The 20161-nt window shown below is 38.6% G+C and overlaps 1 long non-coding RNA gene across 1 annotated transcript; it reads right to left on the reverse strand.

Moving 5' to 3' along the window:
• Positions 1–856: 856 nt before the first annotated feature.
• Positions 857–3518, reverse strand: LOC126940557 (uncharacterized). The gene is made up of 3 exons (XR_007720798.1): positions 3412–3518; positions 2436–2788; positions 857–1060 (listed from the first exon to the last, which is right to left on the reverse strand). It is a non-coding gene; the product is annotated as an uncharacterized LOC126940557 (long non-coding RNA).
• Between the last annotated feature and the right edge of the window lie 16643 nt (positions 3519–20161).

Genomic DNA, 20161 nt, shown 5'->3' on the forward strand with positions numbered 1-20161 from the left:
AGGCACTCAGCACACTATAATAGATTTGTTTAAAAATGTGTCTGGATGAACAAATATAATTGCATGCTGTTTGTCAGTCACAGTGATACTGGGCACTGGAGATCCAATGGTTATAAAGAAGATTCTCCCTTCCTATAGTCTACAGTTTGTAGAAAAGGGAAAGTATTAAATAGATAACTGGCATAATTCATGATACATGATATGCCAGGTTGTTGAGGCTGAAAGGAATGGGCTAAGGGAAAATACTGATAAGAGTGGAAGTAAAGATCAAAGGACTCTAGCTGGGTAGGGAAAGACATGAAGACAGAGTGTGGTAACAAGAGGGGTCTATGACCTAGAGCAAGTATTGAGTGCAAGAACTGGAAAAATTGGTATGGTGGTTAGAAAGTGGAGTGTTTGGCTCTTTATTTAAAAGGTACAGAAGGTCCAGGTAAAATCTAAGCTCATGAATGTGATATAGGAAAGGATGGCCTGGAGGAGAAAATCACTATTCAGGAATAGGTAACAAAAAACTGAGATGTCAAATGTTGGGGTAGCTCATCAGCGTGGTACTGTGTCATTTGAAATAATCAGTCTATATGAAAACTTCAACCAAATATTTCAAACTCTTCTTCCTCTAGGACACAGATTCCCTTCTTTGAGTTGAGCTGCTGTTCTGGGAGCACCGCATACGGCTCTGTAATGCCCCTGTGCCAATGCTTATCACATTGAATGGCTGTTGCTTTTTTACATGTTGGTGAATGCTTTGAGAGTAAGGACTACATTGTGCCTCTGGCTCTAGAAGAGGGGATGATACCTAGAAATACTTAATAAATATTTCTGAATGAATGAATTCATCGATTGCAAGTAGGGTTTATTTCAGGTGCAGCTTGATGAAGGAACTCAACATCAACAGGAACTTTTTTTCATTTCTGATCTCTGCTTTCCTTGGCCATATTCTTGGACATTTCTCTTTTTGTGCTACAGAAATGGAACCAGACCTCATATTCCTCAGTCCACTGTCTCCTTAGTTGGGTGTATGTGCTCCACAGCATGCAAAATATGATCCAAAGCATCTGAGCTGAGAGTGAGAAAAGCATGGTTACCCAAGGGAAATCAAGGCATAGCTATCAAAAAGTGAATGGATCCTGGGTGGCAGTAACAACAGATAGCTACCATAAAAGGCAACAGTTACTTTTCTTGTGAGACCAAGAGGTACCAACAACAACTTCAAGAAGTGCAAGGATTGCATCTTGGTTATTCTATAGGACTTGGAGTCATCACCTGGATGTTTTTGAATAAAGGAAACCTGCCTTTGTTCCTGACGAGCTGCTCACTTTGACTTCCCAGAAACTCAGGGTAGCTGAACTGCAGGTTTGGAGGTTTCTGGCAGTGGGTCACACTCCTCACTTTTCCAGGAGCCCTTACAGCCATGAGGGAACGGGCACTGTGGCTGCCATAAGCCGTCTCTTAATTGGGTGTCCACTCAAAGTGCGCTGATAGAAACTCGACAACGACTTCCAATTGAAGTTAGACTTGCAAAGCTCCCAGTAAATAGCCTTGTTGCTCGAAGCAACTCTTAGAGGAGAAAGGAGGATAAAGGCATAAGGAGTTGGGGGTGGTGGTGTGTGACTTGTGAAATTGAGAATCACTAAAAGCTGTAGGTGAAGGGGAAGGTCCACAGTGCATTTCAAGATGACAGAAATAAAAGGCAGCTCCATTGGTCAATGTTACATTTTGGAAGTCGGAGGCTAAATTGGCTCATGGTATTTAGCTGTGCATAGTGATTATTAACAAAATAATACACGTAATTCTTAACAAAATATTAGAAGCCTCAATAGCAGAAAAATAAAATCTATTTTAGAAAAACTTAAATCTTGAGAAGGGGAAAAAAATAAAGTGATAGACAAATTTTTACACAGAACAGACATGAACACGTTATCTTAATCTCCCTGAGGCTTTGGGCCATTTTAATTCTTTTCCAACTTACAAATTACCTTAACATTTCTAAGGGACACGGATGTCTTAAATTGATAAGTAGAATGTCAAGCGTCACTTCCAGTAACAGGAAAAGAAGCCACCGTCTTTAATTTTTACATCTAATTGACTTCAGTTCAGGTGTAGTCAAATGTATATTATTTCTTAATTTGACACCTTCCATTTAAGAGGTCTTATTTTATGTGTCAGAGTCACAGGTGTGAAATTAGTCACTGGGAAGGCTAACTGTTCCAGATTCTTTTGACCTTATGGCTGGAGGGAATTTAATCGTAACCTCATAAAAAGAAAGGAATTCTGGCCACTAGGGAAGATGATTACATGGTCATTGACAATGTGAACTTGAATGGCTACATTAGCTCTTTAATTATAATGAATCAAGAAGAAACGTTCAAGGTTGGAAAGGAGGCACCTGGTAGGGGATAATGACAGGTAGTTATGCAAATAGTATCAACACTTACAGAATGAAGAGGCTGGAGCTTCTTTGAGCCAGTTTGGAGATTTCAGCCAAGAGAAGTGCAAAACTCACAAAAGGTTCAGTGTCAGTCATTAAAACTACTGTCAGGTGGCACACTTCTATTCAGTAAACTGCAAACTGGGATTTTTCTTGGCTAGGAAAGTGGCTCTGTTGTCTTGTCTCCCTGGAATTCTTCATGCTAATTTTTTCCCTTCTTTTTTTCTTTTTTAGTCTGTGTCTTTCTATATTGTCCAGGCTGGGCTTGAGCTTCTGAGCTCATGTGATCCTCCTGCCTCTGCATCCCAAGTAGCTGAGATCACAGGCGTGCGCTCTTCGTGCTAATTTAGTATTAGTTCCCTTAAATGTGAATGGAGGGAGAAAGGAAAACAAAATAGCTGAAATCAATAGAGTTTATCAAAAGCTCCCAGTAACCAAGTTTTCTTCATATAAGTTCTCACAATTAAAAAAAATTTTTTTGTTCTGTTTTTGTTTTTTAGTCTTAGCTCTGGCTTTAAATTCTATCATCTCAAAGCACCCAGGGCTGTTCTTAACGCACAGAACATAGTCATTAAGACTAGATAAATAATGATTGAAGGAATGGATAATTACGGGAACATGAATGTTATAAAGGAGAAATAAAAGCAACTCAAAATGGAATTAAAGGAAACAGCTTCAGTATTAGATTTCAATTTACACACCTTCTATAACACTAAAATAGATGTATTTCTTAGAATTCTTTAAAGAAAGTCTGTTGAGAACACTTGTGAGATAATCAGTTTTAGTCAGAGATGACTTAATTAAGGTAAGGATATATAAACAGCTTTTACCACCCGCAGGCAAAGTGCTGCTGTTTGTCAGAATAATGAAACTGGTTTCTGTTTATAGAAAACCAGACGGTCCTCATTGGAGTTCCTTCTTCTAAACAATGAAAAAAAATGCCCCTGTGAAAAATACATTTTCTTAGGATGTAGAATCATTACCTTGGGTGGTATGTTTAGGGAGAGAACCATTATTCCTCACTGCTAATGCTTCCTTCCATGTGGCTAGAACTTCTGTTAGAATCATTTCCCTCTGCCTCTCTTGTTACTTCTCTCTGGGGAAAGAGGTTTTATTTAATATGAAAATTTGGGGGAAGACACTGAGCCTCACCCTCTTCTCCACTGCCATCCTGCCCATAAGCACACATTAGTGGTTCCTCGAGGCTAGTCTCCTCAAAATGTGTTCTTGGGCCAACAGTACCAGCACCTGGAGACGTGAAAATTTGTTACATAAATGCCAAAGATGGCCTCTGTATTTTGGGCCTCTTTACTCCCTCACAGGAGGCTGGGAGCAGTGAGCTCAAAAGCCCAGCAGTGCCAAACACAATGTTTACACACCCAGTTGTTTTAAACATAGCCCAGATAAGTAGGGTCTTAGCCATTTAGAGCCTTTTTATTTTGCATACCCTGTGAAACTGCACCTGACATCTGCTAGCCATTGATAGGAGAAATCCTGCATCTATACCAAGACTCCTAGGTCTGCTGCCCTCGGGAGCTCATTGACCCAGAGGCTTTGCTGGGCTACTGAGGGCACCAATTAGTAATTGTAGTTCTCCCCTCTGATTCCCTCTCTCTGGGCAGTTCCCTTGTCCTCTTTCTCTTCGGAATGGTCTCATGCTCTGAGAAACTCCCCCAGGAGCAGACTTCTCAGTGTCACCGAAATCAAGCTTGCTGTGTGTTACCGCCCTCTCACGGTCACATCGTTTTCATCAGCCCCGAAACCCCTGGAACTTGCTCTAGAATACCACATTTTCTGATTTTGCCTCAGATCTATCGAATCAGAAACTCTTGGGTTGGGCCCAGTAATCTGTATTTTAGTAAGCCTAGCAGATGATTCTGTTGCCTGTGGGAGTCTGAGAAAAACTGCCTCGAGTTTTATAGGGGAAGGCCCCAGTGGGGAGGCCTACAGCTCTCCAGTATATTTGCTGTGACCTGGCATGTAAGTTTCTGTATTACTTATCTGGTGCTGTGTAACAAATTGCCTCCAAAACTTGTTGGCTTAAAACCATAAACATATAGTATCTCAGTTTTTGTGGGTTGAGAATTTAGAAGTTTAGAGGAGTGGTTCTGCTCAGGCTTTCTCATGTGGGTGTAGTCAAGGGGGTTGGGGCTTCCGTCATCTGGGGGCTTGAGGGCTGGAAGATCTGCTTCCAAGGTGGCTCAGTCACATGGCTGCTGGTAGGAGGCCTCAGTTCCTCACCGTAAGAGTGCCTCCACAGGGCTGCTTGGGTAACCTCATGACCTGGCAGCTGACTTACCCCAGAGAGAGAGATTCATGAGAGAGCAAGAGAAGTCATAATGTCTTTTGTGACCTAGCCTCAGAAGTCACATTTGTCATTTTCACAGTATCCTATTAGTCCTATGAGTCAGCCATATACAGCATGGAACAGGGCTACACAAGCACATGAATACCAGGTGGCAGGGATCATTGGGCCCTCCCTCTAAATCAGGAATGAAACATTGGCAGCCTGAGTCTCCCGAGCATGTCTCAATCATCAGAGGTGGTAGTTTACTTCTGTTTATGCCCATGCCTCATTTGATGGGGGGAAAAGCAATGTTTTTTACTAACCATCTCAAAACACAACATAAAAAGTATAAATCATGGTGACCTGTCTTTTTTGAATAAACTTGATAACTATTAAGTTATATATAATCTTTAAGATATATCTTTAATCTTTTATATATATATATCTTTATATCTCCATATATCTTTAATCTTTATATATATGGATAAACTATAAATCTTTTTGAATAAACTATATTATCTTTACTGGGATGTCCCATAGCACCTCAAGGACAAAAACTCCTGATCTACCCTACTGTGTTAGTCTACTTTGAATTGCTATAAAGGGATATCTGAGGCTGGGCAATTTATAAAGAGAAGAGGGTTATTTGGCTCACAATTCTGTAGGCTGCACAAGAAGCATGGTAGTAGCATTTGCTCAGTTTCTGGTAAGGCCTCAGGAAGCTCACAATCAAGATGGAAAGTGCAGGATGAGCAGCCTGTCACATGGTGAGAGGGAACAAGACAGGAAAAAGGAGGTGCCAGGCTCCTTTAAACAACCAGCTCTCATGTGAATTAACAGCGAAAGCTCACTCATGACTGGGAGGAGGGCACCAAGCCATTCATGAGGAGTCCAGTTCCATAACCCAAACACCTCCCACTAGGCCTATCTCTAACAGTGGAGATCACGTTTCAACATGAGATTGGGAGGAGATGAATATCCAAACCATACTACCTGGTAAACCTATTTTTTCTTTATTTCTTTTTAAAGTAAAGAGCACCACTATCCACCCAGCTGCCCAAGTCAGAAGCCTGGAAACCTGACTCCTTTGCCCCAAGTCCTGTGACTCACCGAACCCAGCTTATTCGATCTCCTGAATGGCTCTCAGATTGGACCACTTCTCTTCTTCACCAAAGTAGTCCCTCAACAAGATTGTTGCAATGATCTCCAGCTGGTCTCCCTGCCTTCCATGTGAAAAAGTGTAGAGGCAGGACAGAGTGGAGGCAAGGAGGCCAGCTGGAGATGTCATGTCAATCCAGTTGGAAAAGTCATGGAGAGGGCTAGACCAGTCTGAGAGCGATTCAGGAGATAAAATGAACAGGACTCCCTGATTTACTCTAAAGTGATATCTTTTTTCAATTCTTTGATGGTTCTCCTTTGCCCTCAAAGTCCCAGTTCTGAGAAGGCTATGTGAGACCTTCATTGCCTGGTTTGACTTACATCTCCAGCTTTCTTTTGGACGCTATCCTGAGCTAGTCAGAACTTGTTAAATCCATCATTGCCTATTTCCACTCAACACTAAACCCTTTTTATATACTTTCCCCTCCACCTGAAATGCCCTTTGCCCCACCCTGTTCACTCAAGGAGCTTTTATTTGTTCTTCAGGTCTTGGTTTAGATGTTCCTTTTTTTGGAAGTGTGACCTTTTGGGACTTTCAACTTTGGATTAGAAGCCTTTCTATGATCTCCCTCAGCATGGGGTAGTTAACTCATCATAGCATTTACCAGTATTGAAATGTCAATTTACTTGACTCTCTCTACCAAACTGTACAGTGCTTGAGGCAGGGACCATGTCTTATGGACTTTTTTATGCCAAGTCCCTGCCATATGTTTGGCACTTGATATCATTTGTTGAGTGAATGAATGCTTTTATACTTATTATTTAATGTCTTTTGCTTATTATCTCAGTGGAGGGTTGTCTTGTTGGTTGTCATCTCATTATTTGGTTTATGTTTTGTCCTTCCCCCTTCCCACCCCCATACCTCCTTTCCTCTTTCTACTTCATTTCTTTTCTTCATACATTCCCAAACATTTGTAGAGCTCCTGCGGTATCCCAGAGAGTGCTTTTGTAACTTCTACCACTTCACACCTTCTGTACTGGATTTCTCTACTTGCTGTTTTTAATTTTTACTATGAAAGGGGATAATTTTTAAGATTCTTCTAACCTATATCTAACCTTGTAATGAAGATGGTGGACAATGCTTGAGATGCTCGAAATACTATGCTAAATGCTCAGGAATGCGGTCACTGGACCCATGGCGATGCACAAGTCTAACTTTATTTTCTTAAACACATAAAAATACTTGGGTGAGCATGTTTACTTGGGTTCCTTCTAGAGGAAGATATTTATGAAGCAAAGGACACCCAGGTTATCTGCAGTACTTCACAGTGTGTGGGTGGATCTTAATGTGGCTGTCTCCAATGAAATCACAGGGGACTTATCTGACAGTGGTGTGCTGGTAAATTGGCTGTCTGAAAAAAAAAAGCCCTGATGTGTAGCATTTGCCAGTTTTCATGGTATAAATACTTCCCTCCTGGCTGATTTCAGGCTACTAAGATGACATCACTGAATATGGAGTTGGGAAGTGATAGGGAGAATCGGCTCATCATTGCTGTATCGGGGCATGGGTTTCCAGGAAGAAAGTGCTGGACAACTATTGTGAAGTTGTCTAGTGTTTTGTCTCCTTTTCTGAAACTTGTCCTAACCATAGCACAGTTGTCACACAGATTATTCTGACGGGAACAATCAGAATGATGGGAATAATCAGCTCAACTGGGCTGAGCAAAGTACTTTCTAGAAAACTTAAATTGGAATTGGTTTGGCTGATTTCATGAACAGAGAAGATATAAATTGGAATTAGTACTGAGACCATTTCCTTCAAATGGGCTTAGAACAGAATAAACCCACCTGCAGCAAGAAAGAAGCAGCAACAGGAGATGGAGAGAAGGGAATGTCTGGGTTTGTACAGCTCTCAAGCAGTGCTTCTATCTATGGAGCTGTGAGACTCCCTTAGCCTCTGGGCTTAAGCTCCATGTTATTTGAAAATCAAGATCTTAATAGTACAAAGAATCTGGCCGAAAAACAACAATCAACAATACCTTTCTTTTCCAGTTTATCTCCCAACCACCTATCTAGAAATTAACCTCTGAAATATTAAATCCTTGATTATAGGTTTAAGAGAAAAAATCGTTCTTATAGATAAGAAAATCTCTTTCACAACAGCAACTTCTAATAGGCCAGTGTTTTTCAAAGCATCTTTCCTGGACCGTTAGGGTCCAAGACACCTTAGAACTCTGTGATGTCTTGGGGACTAGAAAAACAAGTATAGTGGGCAGAGGTCCAGGCTCCAATTGTAACATCACCTAAAGCAGCTCTGGGCTTATGTACGTTAGAAAGATGTTCTATTTGCAATTGTATTCATAGAGTTTTCCCTGCTGAAGCCTTAAGTAAAATTGGGAAAGGGTTGGCTTGCCTTCTGTGTCCTTAGTGCTCCCTTTCTGCTGCTGCTCTCCTCCTAGGCACCTGGCCTCACCCTCTCTTAGAATCTTCCTGCCACTGCCTCCTGCAGAAGCAGCTCTCAGGAAAAGGCAGGTAACTTACAGTATATGAGGATAAAACTGATAAGTCTAAGGGTGTTAACTTTCTATCTGCATCTCAGTGGAGGACAACGTAAAGCCCAGGGAAGAAGCCATAGTCATAAAATTTCGACCGTAGTCCAAGAGGTGGATGTGGAAATGAGATGTGGATAAAATGGAAATATTTTCCTGCAACTTTGGAATTTTCCACGTAGACAATGAACTCCTTGGGGGCAGTCATGAAGTTCATTTCAGAGTCAAGGGCATGAATCCTTTTCCTTACTCAAGAGCTAGATATGAGATAGAGTGATTTTAGTTTTTAACTTTGGTTTCACTTAAAGTACTTGCATTCCTAGTATTAGCATTTTATTTTTTAAGTTTTGTTTTTCAATAGAAATATAAATGAATGTGCTGAGCTGGGGTATGTCCAATTACTTTTTTGAAAACAAAACTAGTCCTTAATGATATTTAGCCAGTACTTTTCTTGGCTCAAGATTTTGGATTGTTTAATAGATCTCACACTTCTCTAAGTGGGGGATGGCACACCTAAGTCACAGCACTAGAAAGATAATCAACAGGAAGATGGACATGTGAATTTGGAAAAAAAAATCCAAAACTCAGAACAATACCTGTGGACACCTCTGAGCATAATCATTGATAGAAATTTGTAAAGCATGATGCCTCAATGTGAAGAGCAGAATAAGGTGTGGAATACGCTTTGGTTGAGGAGTTCTAACATGCCTGAGGCTTCAAATGGAATAAAACACATTCCTCAGAAACCTCCAGGAGAGGAGGAAGTGTGGCATTTTCCACACATGTCTAAAATGTGGAAATTACCTGGATTCCCATAGGTTTTCTTTAGAGACTGTAACCACATGTAATAGGATTTTATAATGAGCACATTCCCTTTGAATGTGTTCACTGTAACCCCTAGATTATATTATGTATAACCTAATTAACAGGATATTGAATAGATTTTCAGTTAGTACACTAAAGGCAATTACAAGTTAAATACTCGACAGTTTTAGGGAAAAATAGAAAAGGGGATTTCGTTACTACATGAATATATAACATAAAATAACATGCACTCTTTGTGTCCTGTCTTTTGTTTTTCATTTGCCGTTGAATCATTTGGCTCTGACATTTTGCTATGAATCTTGTTTGCTGGTAATTGTTTTCACTCAATTGGGCCATTTATATATGAATTTCATTTTAATAAAATTTTATCCTGATAAAAGTCTCTTGTTTGCCTATCTTAAATTTATAGGCTAAATTTTGTTCAATTAATAATCATTTTATTTTTTCACATTTTTTAAAGGCTTTCTTATAGATTTTTTTTTTCTTTTTGAGACTGAGTCTCCTCTCTTGTTCAGGCTGGATTGCATTGGTGCCATCTCGGTTCCCTGCAAGCTCCGCCTCCCAAGTTCACGCCATTCTCCTGCCTCAGCCTCCCGAGTAGCTGGGACTACAGGTGCCTGCCACCACGCCTGGCTAATTTTTTGTATTTTTAGTAGAGACGAGGTTTCACCGTGTTAGCCAGGATGGTCTCCATCTCCTGACCTCGTGATCCGCCCACCTCGGCCTGTAGAAGAGCTGGGATTACCGGCGCGAGCCACCGTGCCCGGCCATAGATTTTCTTTTATAGTTTTTTAGTGTCATGTTATTTTGGTGGTCTGATCTGATCTTTTTTTATGAAGTTTTTTTTCTTTTCAATGATGGGATTTTCCATCATTCTGTTTATATCATTTCCTGTTTCCCTGCCACTGAGTGCAATTTTATCATACCTATGTGACAACATGTTTTAGAATTTGAGGCTACCTCTCATAAGATTTTGGAAGACTACAAGAGCAAAGATTGCCTAACAAAATGTTTGTCATGGTCAGAGCTTTCTTTTTTAATGAGGTCAATGAACACGTCAATTAAGCATCTGCTACTCTTCTTCCCCATGCCAATGGGATGGAAATAGCCACCAAGATGAGCCAGAATGGGAACTTTTCTGAACATATACTAAGTGCTGCTGGAATAGAAAACCCATATGCCATTTCCTTTACTCTTTGTAATAACCTCCAATGTGAAGTAGCAACAGCCTCAGTTTACTCATTAGTGGTCTTATAGGTGTATCAAGAGCACACAAATTTCCTGGTGCTGGGCATTTGCTTGCATGTTTCTATGTACATCTTAAAAGCTGTCACAGCCGGGCACGATGGCTCATGCCTATAATCCCAGCACTTTGGGAGGCTGAGGCAGGTGGATCATCTGAGGTCGGGAGTTCGAGACCAGCCTGACCAACATGGAGAAACCCCATCTCTACTAAAAATACAAAATTAGCCGGGCATGGTGGCATATGCCTGTAATCCCAGCTACTCAGGAGAGCTGAGGCAGGAGAATAGCTTGAACCTGGGAAGCAGATGTGGTGGTGAGCTGAGATCGCGCCATTGCACTCCAGCCTGGGCAACAAGAGTGAAACTCCATCTCAAATAAATAAATAAATAAATAACTAAATAAAACTGTCATAGGTGTCAGCTTTAGGCAGGCTCACAGTACTTCTGACAGCCTGATGTTCTGGCTGCCGCACTATTTCTCAAATGATTTGTAAATATTGGTGGCACCTTTGATTTGTTCCTTTCTTTTTGTGAAGGGGGACTCGAATAAATTGAATTAAAAGGAATTTGTCATAAATGGCTGCTATTTGTTAATATTTCCCCAACTGATTTTGCCCAGTAGTAGAGATTTCTAGAACTGAATATTTAGGATCTACTGGCTTTGATTTGTTTACAGGTGGATCAATTGTTTATTCATGTAACAAATATTTATAGAGAACTGACTGTGTGAAGTTACTTGTTATTTCTAACTGTTGTCATCAAAAGAGGATGGATCCGAACTGGAAAGACTAAGAGAGAGGCACATTTCTGTAAAAAGAAAGAAGATATAAGGAGATGAGGTTATGGTTGAGGGTAGTAAGCTGAAGATTGGGGGGTGCCTGGGAGGAAATGGTCTAGATTTGTTGGCTAGAGGTTGCCAGGGGCTTTTGGAGGAAGGATATATACGTTTAATTTTCATGGAAACGTCCAGGCTAGGTATTATTAGTCCTTTTTTATAGTTGAGGAAATTGAGGCTGCTCAGGGGACACGGTGACATCTCTATAAAACCCTGTGCCATTGTGGTAGGGTGTCTGGCGGTGGGGCACAAAGGTGAATATGGGATAGAGATGTCCTCTTCTGAGCCACAATATGACATGTTCCAGGAGTATTTATATGTTTTGTATCACATACAGCATAAACCCTCTTTTGTGTCACCACAACATCAATAATGAAATATTGTGAATGAGAAAAGCTATTCTGTGGGGGTGTATGAATATAATTCTTGTGAATAAATTGAGTTTGGACATTTTGGATTATGCCAAAGGTCCTTAGTCTTGCACGAGGGTGGTACTGGAGGAAAAATGAAGCTTTGAGAAGTAAAATGTGGCCAGAGTTTGAACTCACATCTGCTGAGGTAGAGGCTGCTATTTGTAATGACCGTGTTTAGTTCAGAATATGTTAATAGAGGTTACCCACAGGTTTTCCCAGAAGTATCCCAATTATGGGCTGGGCACTGTGGCTCACGCCTATAATCCAGCACTTTGGGAGGCTGATGCAGGCGGATCACCTGAGGTCAGGAGTTTAAGATCAGCCCCACAAACATGGTTGAAATCCTGTCTCTACTAAAAATACAAAAATTAGCTGGGCGTGGTGGTGCATGTCTGTAGTCCCAGCTACTCAGGAGGCTGAGGCAGGAGAATCGCTGGAACCCGGGAGACAGAGGTTGCAGTGAGTCGAGATCAAGCCATTGCACTCCAGCCTGGGCGACAAGAGCAAGAAGCTCTCAAAAAGAAGAAAAAAAGTGTCCCAATCACTCTGGGAGCTCCAAAGACACAGTGGCCACACAGGAGGTCCCAGGACGAACAGGAGCAATTGTGGAAGGAATAGACTGCTATCCTTAATTAAAAAGAAAACAAAACATCGACCAACCAGTTAATGTTCTTTTGTGTTATTCATGAGAAATTCAACTGTATTTTGTAGGTGCTTTCTTTTCATGTTGAGATGTCCTACCAATCAAATAACCAATCTGCAAAGATTCATTGAACAGGAAAGAGATGACTGTAGAGTCGTGATAGTTGCATGCAACACTGAGGCACCTTAAAAAAAAAAAATTGAAACATGTTGTGAAATCTCATTTCCCAAGCCACACCCATAGCTGCTTGTTCCTCAAGTCTAGTTTAAAAAACCCCATTTATGTGGAATAATTGGCTTCTTTTTATTCACGGTAAGAATTATCTCACCAGCACCATTGGCATCCCTTGACTGCTTGTTAGAAATGGAGGATCTCAGGCCCCACCCAAACCTTCTGAATTAGAATCTGCAGTTTAACAAGGTCCACAGGTGATTCATATGTACATTACAGTTTGAGAAGCACTGCTCTAAGGCAATTTTAGGCTCTGAGGTAGATGAAAAAATACCAGGAATATCTTCGCCTTGCCTGAGCTTGCGTATAATGGCAATTAGTTGAAAGCACATGAATTAGCCATTAACAAAAGGCAGTAAGAGCTCCGTGCCAAGCCAGTGGTACCCACAGAAAAGGCTGTAAGTGTTGGAAGAAAGAGCAATCACATCCAATTAGGTCTACCAGGGAAGATTTCAAGCCAGCTACTGCCTTCTGGTATTTCAAATTCTTTTAACTTCCAGTGTGTGCCATAGACCCCTGTAGCCCTAGGGGGCAGTGTGGTATAGTAAAAGGCAGTTTGTGTCACTTTCCCAGTGTTACTCTGTGGTAGCCCTGGGATCTTGGGAAACCACTCAATCCCCACTGAACCTCAGTTTCCTGAGGAGTAAAATAAAATACTCTTTCCTTATAGGATTGTTGTAAAGATTCAGTGGTAAATGCATATAATGTCTAGCACACATCAGGTCCTCAATTTCTCCTTTTCCCATCTTCCCTTTTGTCTAATCCATAGTTAACCTAATTGGTAGTTACAATGAAGAAAGCTATACTATTTATTGATGTCCAAGCATGTTCACATGGTAAAGGAAATACATCTGAAAGAAGCTGTCAACGGTGGCTGGCTTGATAGATAGCTAAGTTTCCTAGTGGGTAGCACTTGCGGAAGTAGTCTAACCAAGTGCTCATGGTGGTCTATAGGAATTCAGAAGATGGCTTCAACCTTTTGCTTATTTTCTTACCTTTCAAGGTAGTGTTAAGCCCAGAGCATGGCTGTGTTGCAGTGCTGAGAACCTCCATAGGCCTAGATCTAAAGCAGTGGTTCTCAAGCTTTGGTTGTATGTTGGAATTTCCTGGGAATTTATAAAAACTCCTGGTGCCTCGAATTGGTTCCAGACCACAGAATAGACTTTCAAGGGTTGGAAAGTTAGTTAAGAAAGCACACCAGGTGATTTTAATGTGTTGTCAAGGTTGAAAACCATTATAAGCTGTGCTTTACAGGCTTAGTACCACTATAAACCATTCATTACAGGCTGAGTACTTAAGTGTAAGCAAGTGACAGGCTTCTGCCCCAGTGGTGTGGCTTGCCTGTCAAACACATACGGTTCTTGTGGCTTCTGAGAATTTTAAGTTTAATCTGTTTAGAGTGTGACAGTTGAAAAAGAAAATCAATTTCAGCATTATGTATCCCAATGTTACATTTTTTTTTTTCCAGCTTTAAGTGGGATCCTTGGGTCCTTGCTGGTTTCATCCTATATTTTTTTATAACATTTGGAATACTTGGTGCTATCAAGTTTATTTGCTTAGAAATTTGCATTTCTAGTTTCTCTTTATCTCTTTATGATAGAGACATCACTTATCCTCAATCTTTGGGGATAGACTGATTTGTTTTCTCAATATTTGTGTGTTTTCTAAATTTTTATGAATCTTCCTTGGGTATTTTCCAAAAAAAGTAATCAGTAAAGACACTTAAGATCCATTAAGAGCAACTTGGGGAGGTTAAAACACACAGTTTGGTGTCACTGTGACTCCAAGCTCCTTCTATAACTTAAAGTCTGGGAAGCAATAAATATATTTGATTCATGTACAGTGACTGGAGATAGAGACTCACTTCCTCCCAGGACTGAAGTGAGGATTAAACCAGTAATTCTCACAAGTGTTACAAACAGTGCCTGGTGCTTAGCAAGCACTCAGTAAGCATTTGTGTCTTTTATTATTCCAGGAGCAGGGTCAGAATGTAACCAATGTATTTGGAAATGGGGTCATACAGTAGCTGGGTATAATAGCAAAAGGCTTTAAATCTTTATCTTTATAAAAATTTGAGAATGTTAAAGAATAAAATAGTGTGCGTCACAATTTATTATCAATAATCGTGAAAGAGTTTGTGGCAGTTCTGACACCTCCTGGTGGTTCCACGTGTTTTCCCTGGTGGAAGGTCATGCATGGACGTGGCGTGGGCAGTGCTGTCAGTATTATGATTAGCCAAGAGATTTTTATTTTTATTTTTTAATTTCTGTATAACTTACAAAGACAACAGAGAAATCCACTGAAATAACTAAAGCATCTTTAGAGAATGAGAACTATATATATTTTTGACATATTACTATTTTATAAGGTTATCTCCACATCTAATTCATCAACATATCATATTCTACCTTCAAAACAGACTTTAAATCTGTTGACTTTGTTGCTGCCAACACTGCTCAATCCTAGTTCTACCCTCTGCTTCTATTCCAATCTAGGACTAGTAGTAATTAACTCCCTGTTTCTACAATGTACTAAATAACAGTCCAAGTGGTCTTCTAAAGCACAAATTGAATCCTGTGGCTTCCAGGATTAAACCCTTTCCAGTTCTTTGGAGTGCTTAATTGCCACCTGCTGTGTGGAAGAGGACACCTGTGACAACTCCATCTTCCTTCTAGTACCCTAGCAGTAAATGGTGTTCAGTGCACATTTTTACACAGTATGCTAAAATGATCATAAGAATTCTTTAATTGTGTTGGGGGTTTTAACAGAGGGTATATATTTTTCTATATAATTCTATTTTTTATTTTGATTTTATTGTTCATGATAAGATCTGAGCCAGTTTTAATAAATATAGATGATACACATGAAAGGTACAAAGCAAATAGTATGTGTTTTCAGATTGTCCGTGTTTTAATTTTAGTTTTAGAGAAATAGAGCATACACACAGAATATTTAAGATTATTTATACAGTTTAAAAGTAACAAAACAAAATGCAATAATAGAGCAAAATAACACTTTTTGAATGCCCTTGTAAATACCTCCATAATCTCATCCCTTTCTTCTCCCCTTTACAAGGTAACCGCAATTCAGAATTTTGTAGTATTGGCTTTTTTTTTCTCTTTTGGTTTTTGGATGAATATACTTTTTTCCTTTTTCTTTATTTAAAAATTTTAAAATTATATACAATTATATGCAATGCAATTGTAAATATACACATCATGTACAACATGATGCTTTGAAAGATGTATATGTTGTAGAATAGCTAGATCAAACTAACATAGTGCCTTTCATTATTTTTTGGAGATGAGAACACTTAAAATCTTAGTGACTTTTAAAAATACAAAGCATTATCATTATAGTTACCAGGCTGTACAACAAACAGTTCTCTTGAACTTATTCCTCCTATCTAACTGAAATTTTGTATCCTTTGAGCAACATCCTCCCAACCTCTCCTTCCCTCCACTTCTGCCCCTGGTAACCACCATTTTACTCCCTGCTTCTGTGAGTTCAACTTTTTTAGATTCCACTATTGAGAACATGCAATATTTGTTCTTCCGCATCTGGCTTATTTTGCTTAACAGGATGTCCTCCAAATTTATTTATGTTGTTGCAAATGACAGAATTTCCTTCTTTTTAAAGACTGAGTAGTATTCGATTGTGTACATATACAACATATTCTCTTTATCCATTCATCCACTGATGGACACTTAGATTGCTCTTGTATCTTGGCTGTTGCAAATAGTGCTGCAGTGAACACTGGGGTGCAGATATCTCTTTGACATATTTTATATCCTTTGGATGTATACCCAAAGGTGAAATTGCTGGATTAAATGGGTAGTTCTATTTTCAGTTTTTGGAGCAACCTTTATACTGTTTTTCATAATGGCTGTACTAATTGACATAACTACAGTGTTCCGTGGTCCTCTTTCTCCACATCCTTATCAACACTTGTTATCTTTCTCTGTATGTGTTTTTTTAGAATAATCATCCTAACAGATTTGAAGTGATACCTCATTGTGGTTTTAATTTATATTTTGCTGATAGAGTGATATTGAGCATTTTTTCATATACCTGTTGGCCATTTGTATATCTTCTTTTGAGAAATGTGTATTCTGGTTTTTTTTACCCATTTTTAAAATTGTTTCCGTGTATTGTTTGAATTCTTCATATCTGTTTGATACGAACCCTTTATCAGATGTGTGGTTTGCAAAAATTTTCTCCCATTCCATAGGTGTTCTCTTCACTCTGTTGATTGTTTCTTTGCCTGTGCAGAGCTTTTTAGTTTGATGTAATCCCATTTGTCTATTTTTGTTTTTGTTGCCTGTGCTTTTGGAGTCATATCCAAAAAACCAATATTATGAATCATTACCCTTATGACTCATAATAGTTTTACAGTTTCAGGTCTCACATTTAAGTCTTTAATCCCTTTTGAGTTGATATTTGTGTATGTTGTAAGATAAGGGTTCCATTTCATTCTCTTGCATATGGACTTCTAGTTTTCTCAACTCCATTTGTTAAGACTATCCTTTCATCGGCCAGATGCGGTGGCTCGCCCTTGTAATCCCAACACTTTGGAAGGCTGAGGCGGGCGGATCGCCTAAAGTCGAGAGTTTGAGACCAGCCAAACCAACATGGAGAAATCCCATCTCTACTAAAAATACAAAAAAATTAGCTGGACGTGATGGTACGTGTCTGTAATCCTAGCTACTCGGGAGGCTGAGGCAGGAGAATCACTTGAACCTGGGAAGCAGAGGTTGCGGTGAGCTGAGATGGCGCCATTGCACTCCAGCTTGGGCAACAAGAATGAAACTCCATCTCAAAAAAAAAAAAAAAAAAATTCTTTTTCCATTGTGCATTCTTAGCTCTTTTGTTGAAGATCAGTTGACAATATCTATGTGGATTTATTTCTGGGTGCTGTCTTCTGTTTCATTGGTCTATGTGTCTGTAAGTCAGTACCATATTTTGAAAAATAACTGTAGCTTTGTTACATATTTTGAAATCAGGAAGTATGATTTCTCTAGCTTTGTTCTTTTTCAAGATTGTTTTGGCTACTCATTTATGGTTCCATAAGGATTTTAGAATTTTTTTCTATTTCTATGAAAACTACCATTAAGATTTTGATATAGATTACATTGAATCTGTAGATTGCTTTGGTTAATATGAACACTTAAGTCTTCCAGTTCATGAACACAGAATGTCTTTTCATTTTTTGTCTTCTCTATCTCACAATGTTTTGTAGTCAGTATATGTCTTTCAACCCTTTAAATTTATTCCTATTTTATTCCTTTGATGCTATTGTAAATGGGATTGTTTCTGTCCATTCTTTTGCGGTTTATTGTTACTATATAGAAACACAACTGATTTTTATATATTGATTTTATACCTTGCAACTTTACTGAGTTCACTTATTGGTTATAACATGTGTATGAATGTGTGTGCATATGTGTGAGCATGTGTGTGTGTATATGAAGTCTCTGAGGTTTCCTATATATAAGATCACGTTATCTGCACACAGAAATAATTCTATTCCTTCATTTCTGATTTAGATGGTTTTTATTACTTGTGTAATTACTCTGGTTAAGACTTCTAATACTATGTTGACTATAAGTGGTAAGAGTGGGCATCCTTGCTTTGTTCTTGATCCTTGGCTTTTCTTTATTGGGAGGCTTTTACAAAAAATTTACATATTCGATCTCCTTACATAGATCTGTTCAGATTCTTTCTGTTATAGATCTGTTCAGATTTTCTATCATGATTCAGTATTGGTAGGTCATATGTTTCTAGGAATTTACCATTTCTTCTAGATTATCCAGTTGTTTGGTATATAATTGTTCATAGTAGTTTCTTACGATCCTTTTTATTTCTGTAACATAAGTTGTAATGTCTCCTCTCTTATTTCTGATTTTATTTGAATTTTTTCTTAGTCTAAAGATTTGTCAGTTTTATCTTTTCAAAAAACTTAGTTTCATTGATTTTTTTCTATTGTTTCTCTATTCTTATAAATTCCTGTCTAATATTTATTATTTTTCTATCTGCTACTTTTGGGCTTAGTTTGTTCCTTCTCCCTGCCTAGTTCCCTCAAACATAAAGTTAGGTTATTTGGAGTTCATTCTTTTTTTTTCTTTTAATGGACATCTAGTTTTTCCAGCTTCTTTCATTGAGAAGACTGTCCTTTTCCCATTGTATATTCTTGGCTCTTTTGTTGAAAATCAGTTGACTATATACGTGGATTTATTCCTGGGCTGTTTCTTCCATTTCATTGTCTGTATGTACATTTATTGCTATAAACTTCTCTCTCACTGTTTTGCTGCATCCCATGGGTTTTGATATGTTGTGATTTCTTTGTCTCAAGATATTTTCTAATTTTCCTTTTGATTTATTTTCTGACCCACTGGTAGTTTGAGTGTGTGTTGTTCTATTTCCACATATTTTTGCATTTTTCAATTTTTCTTCTATTGATTTGTAGTTTTAGTCCATTGTGGGTAAGAAGAGATCCTTGGTATTTTAATCTTTTTAAGTTTAATATATATTTGAGACATAATTTTTCCTAGAGAAAGATCCATGTGCACTTGAGAAGAAGGGTGTCTGCTGCCATTGAGTGGAATGCACTATATATGTCTATTAGATTCCTCTGGTCTAAAGCAATAGTTCAAGTGTGTTGTTTCCTTACTGGTTTTTTGATTGGATGTTTTTATTGAGAGTGGGGCATTGAAGTCTCTATTTTTATATTGCCATCTATTTTTCCCTTCATTTCTGCCAGTGTTTTCTTTATACATTTAAGTGTGTTAATGTCAGGTTTCTATATATTTATAATTGTAATATTATCCTAGAAAACTGACAATTTTGTAATATAATATCCTTCTTTGTCTGTGATAGTTTCTGACTTAGTCTATTTTTTTCTGATACTAATATAATCACTCCTGCTCAATTTTAGATGATTTTTATGAAACATCTTTTTCCATCCCTTCATTTTCATCCTGTATTGGTCCATAAATCTAAAGTGAGTCTCTTGTAGATAGTATATAGTTGGATCTTGTTTTTTTTTTTTTTTTTTTTTTTTTTTTTTTTATCATTCACCTATTCTACATGATTACGGAATTTAACTTATTTATATTTAAAGTCATTTATAGGAAAGAACTGAACTTAAAATAGAACAGTCTATTTTAAGCTGATAACCTCAATTGCATACAATAACTCTATATTTTTACTTCTCACCCCACTACACTTTGTTATTGATGTCTCTACTTACATTTATTTATGCTTTGTATTCATTAACATATTTAAAAACTATAGTTATTTTAATACTTTTATCTTTACCTTTTATACTAGAATTAAAAGTGACTTGGCTAGGCGTGGTGGCCCATGTCTATAATCCAGCACGTTGGGAGGTAAAGGCAGGTGGATCACCTGAGGTCAGGGATTTGAGACCAGCCTGGCCAATGTGGTGAAACCTCATCTCTACTAAAAATACAAACAATTACCTGTGTTGGTGGTGGGCGCCTGTAATCCCAGCTACTTGGGAGGCTGAGGCAGGAGAATCACTTGAACCTGGAAGATGGGCAGAGAGCCGAGATCACACCACTGTACTCCAGCCTGGACAACAAGAGC

The sequence above is a fragment of the Macaca thibetana genome, chromosome 17 (genome assembly GCF_024542745.1).
Source record: "Macaca thibetana thibetana isolate TM-01 chromosome 17, ASM2454274v1, whole genome shotgun sequence".
Classification (NCBI taxonomy): domain Eukaryota; kingdom Metazoa; phylum Chordata; class Mammalia; order Primates; family Cercopithecidae; genus Macaca; species Macaca thibetana.